This window comes from Microcebus murinus, chromosome 15 (genome assembly GCF_040939455.1).
Source record: "Microcebus murinus isolate Inina chromosome 15, M.murinus_Inina_mat1.0, whole genome shotgun sequence".
In the NCBI taxonomy this organism is placed as follows: domain Eukaryota; kingdom Metazoa; phylum Chordata; class Mammalia; order Primates; family Cheirogaleidae; genus Microcebus; species Microcebus murinus.
This window is the reverse complement of record NC_134118.1, coordinates 62,788,069-62,792,305: the sequence shown is the minus strand read 5'-3', so window position 1 is coordinate 62,792,305 and position 4,237 is coordinate 62,788,069. Positions and strand designations below refer to the sequence as shown.

General features: G+C 42.0%; 1 long non-coding RNA gene across 1 annotated transcript; it reads left to right on the top strand.

Moving 5' to 3' along the window:
- Positions 1 to 1,190: 1,190 nt before the first annotated feature.
- Positions 1,191 to 3,901, top strand: LOC105882483 (uncharacterized). Its single transcript, XR_001159241.2, has 2 exons — positions 1,191 to 1,544; positions 3,658 to 3,901. It is a non-coding gene; the product is annotated as an uncharacterized LOC105882483 (long non-coding RNA).
- Positions 3,902 to 4,237: the final 336 nt, after the last annotated feature.

The following is a 4,237-nucleotide window of genomic DNA, read 5'->3' as shown; positions in this document are numbered from 1 at the left end:
TGTTGGGGTCTCAGGAGAGCAAAACCCAATCTTGCAATAATTGTATAGTCTTTAAGAATTTGCATCGCATCCTCTGGAAATATTTACATATGGTAAAAGTCAGGGATAGCCTGGTTCCTCATAAAACTCCTTTGTCCACACATCATATTTAATGGTAATAGTGATAGTAATTTATTATTACTGCTAGAAATATTTTGAATAATATTGTATTAAACCAGTCATTACATAGCCATTGTGAATCCATCAGCTTTTTGCTGATTTGATGGTCTAATAAACTTCTATATGTCTAGCATTGAGTAATGGCAGATAAAAATGGAACAAGAAATGACATTCCCTGACTTTGAGAAGACAAGCTATGCTTTATATAGTAACTAGAAAGTAATGCAAGGGTAAATTGAGCGTTAAAGGTTCCAAAAGTTAAAGACAATTCTGAAAAAAACATAGTTGTAGAGGTGGGGAAGAGTCAGGGAAGGGAACCCGATTGCTCTGCACATTATGAGAAAAGTGTTCACTCCGTGGGCAGAGAAGAGAGGATTTAGCAAAGCTCTGCATGTAGAAGAAAGCATCTTGTGTGGACTGACAGTGAAGGAAGAGGCAGGGGTGCTCGGGCAATGGTTGGAGTGGTAGGAGGAAGGCTAAGTCATGAGAAGACCAGCTTGTTACAGTTATTGGCAGGACACGTTGAATAGATGGGATGGATCCATTTGACAAAGGCTCTTAAATGTCTGGCCAGGGCCTTTAGGCTATCATTCATCATTCATTTGTTCATTTAATTATCGAATGAGAATGTGTTAGTCACTAGACTAGGCATTAAGGATGAACAAGACCATTCCTTGCCCTAAGGAATTCCCATCAGGGAAGAGAGGCACATAAACAGTCTATTACAATGTAATAATGGCTCTAAAAGAGGTTTCTAGAAACTAGCCTGGTAACAAAGATTCATCTAATTTAAGCAGAAGGATTCATTTTGCCTGGAATGGGGGGGTGGGGCAGGGCTGAAAAATCTTACAGAAAATACGTGTTCTTAAGCACATGGAACTGATGAGACAGACTTGTAAAAGCTATTGTGGGAAAACCCAGGCACCATGAGAACAGAGTGAATGCTGTAACGTAAGCTGCAGTAGGTGCCAATGAACACGAGGACAGCAGAAATACTTTAAGATGCAACAAGGCTTAGGTGTGCGGTGGACCTCGGTCTGGTCTGCTGGGAAAAGGCAGTGACCGTAGAACAGCTTGGCACTTACAATTAGAAACTGCTGACACTGTAAGTAGAGACGAGTCCCTGGCACCATTGCAAATAGCAACACGCTTTGTGGGAAAGGACTGCTGGACTCTCACCCACGTTCCCAGTCACAGAGACAGCATTCTCGCTCATTTTCCTTGTGAGTTCTCCCTTATCTCCAGAATTTTTTTGTGCCTGCGGATCTCTGAGTATTTTTCCCTCCTTACCCTCGACCCACTGAATGAATGCCCTTGTTCTCCTGGAGAAATCTTCCTTCAAGTGTCACTTTTCTAATACCCCAAGGAAGTTCTCACTCCTTTAGGTAAGTATTTCTACTTTATGAATAGCTTTACTTTACCACTTGTATCTTGTTATATTTAGTCATTTACATGTGGATCTTTCATCCAAGATTATTTATTCTTCAAGGACAGGGACTATGTCGTATTAACAGCCAATGCAGGGATGAGCTTAGCCTTGGCTCTGAATCCCTGGTCTGCCACTTCCTTGCTCTGTGACCTTAAGCATCATGATTAATCTCTCTTTACTCATGTTCTTCATTTATAAAATAGGGCAAGTAATATTTACCGAATAAGGTTTTACTAATTAAAAACTAATTAAGGTAATGTATGTGAAGCACCTGTCATAGCGAGTGGTTCACAGAAATTCGATAAATATTCATTCTTTTCTTCATTTTTTGCTTTTTTATTTGCACTCAATGCTCAGCACAGCGCCTGATGTATAGTAGAAACTCAATAAACTTTGGTTCAACTTACAAACGTTCTAAGCTGTATAGAGGTACAGTAACTCACTTAATACTCTTCATAACAGCACGAGGAAAATACCATTAATATCCTCATTTGATTTATGAGGAAACCAAGACACAAGAAGTTAAGTTCTTCCTCAGAGAAGACCAGCAAATAAATGGCCGAGGCAAGCTTTAAATCTAGGCAGATGTGACTCTGAAGTCCATGTTCTTATATTAACCACTATTTTATAGATTGATCCTACATAGTTTCCATGTGGTATTGAATCTTCTAGAAATTACTTGCTGGTGGTGCTCTGGCCCATACACAGAGTTCCATGAGTAGGATCGCCAAGTGGCTTGAACAAATCCATTCCTAGTATGCAACTCCAAGGACTTCTAACTTGCTCTTAAATTCCTGTGAGTAATTATTTGTCATAAGAGAAAAGAGCCAATTTTGTCATGGGAACTCCTCCATTAGTATGGACATCCATTTAAATTAGTCTATGAATTGACTAAGTAACATATTCACCTGAGTCCTGCCCAGAATCTGCTTATTTGCTTACCTGTTGTTATGCTAGGAGGTATAAGACATGGCCGTTGCCCTCGGTGCTGAGCCACCTCCACCGCCACCAACCACCCTGTCCTGGGCTCCTATCTGGCAACCCTATGGAGCAAGTTGTGCTATGGCTCCATTGTGCAGCTGAGAAAACTGCAACTCATAGAGGTCACTCATGTGCATGAGGTCACACAGCCAGCGAACATTTATGCTCACGACTGTCTGACTTAGGTCCTTCTTGGAGAAATAAGAGCAACATCATTAGAGAATCTGGTAAGGCTTCCACGGTGGCTTGTCCTTGGCTTGTCTGGAGGAAGAACAGGAGACGTGTTATCAGTACTCAGCAGGCTAGAGCCTCACTATCTTTATGGTATCCTGGGATACCATATCTCGGGGAAGGAAACAGAAGAAAAACTTTCTCCTGATCTGAGAAATGAGCATTTCTAGCAAAAAAAAAGGAGAAACAATGCACACCACAGGCATTTTCTTTTCATTGTTCCTGATTTAAATATCAGTACTGACTTTTGGTTTGAGCAACAAAATGATTTCATGGTCTAAAACGATACTACTCTAAAGTCAGAGTTTTTCCTTAAGAAAAGTAGACAAAGCTTCAAAATCACTTCATCTTCTATCCAGAGGGAAGAATATTTTTCTATAATAAATTTCACTTTAAAATTAAGCAATGGGACTACAAGAGTTTTTTCTTTTCCCTTAACTCACTACGTAATTTTTCAATTTGTGGGGGAAGCCAGAAGATGAATTTCTTCATAGGAAATGGAAGGTTATATAAATATTTTCTCAGAAGGGGCATGCACAGACAATATTAATTAAAAGTGATGAAATGGTATAACCTATGACATCTAATTTTGCTTGTGTTTTAGTGCATTGATTGATGGAATCCAATTTCCTTTTTCCTTTATTTAAACCCTTTTTTTATGGTTCCTGAACAAAAAGCTTAGTATTGAGCAAATTTGATAAGTTAAGACTAATGTGCACAAAGCACACATTCCTTCCCAAACATTCTTTCCCCTCTACTTGGCCAGCTAAGCACACACTGTTCTTTCAAGTAAGTCAAGAATAATTTTTGCGTGTGCAATGCTGAAAATTAATTGACTTGTTTGAGTTTTCTCTTAGGAAAGATTCCATGGGCAGGCAGCACTGATGCTCAGTGCAGAGACGACTCTGCCTGTCTTCCCTGGTTCGGGTCTCCTTGCCGCACTCCCTTTCCTGCTGGATGGGGAACCCCCAGGCCTGTGTCATTGGAGACGGGGCCCGGGGAAGGACACGCTCAAAGCTTTCTAATGTCACCGTTTCCACAAAGTGTCAGGGGCTCTTTGTTCCTCAGGCACTAATTCTCAATAAAGTCTACCCAACTTTCTGTCTCTCAGTCTCTTCCCTTCAATGCAAGGGCAGCCCAGACACAAGGGTTGAGGGAACACCTGCTTCTGTTTCCACCTGGGTCACGCTGGTGCTTGGGGGGTGGCATTTGCACGACAGGCAGGCTCTCGGAGTTCTCCGCAAGGTGGAGACTGTGCGCAGATGCCAGCCCTTCTGGCCCTGCGAGGTTGGACCCTGCACCCCCAGGTCCCCTCTCGCCAGCATCTCTGCCTCCCTGTGGTGGCCAAGGGGACTGACTGCGCTTCTACTCCTCCTGGTGTTCCCTCACGCTCATGCTCAGCCACGAACGTGCCACAACAAAACTCCTCGAGCCCCA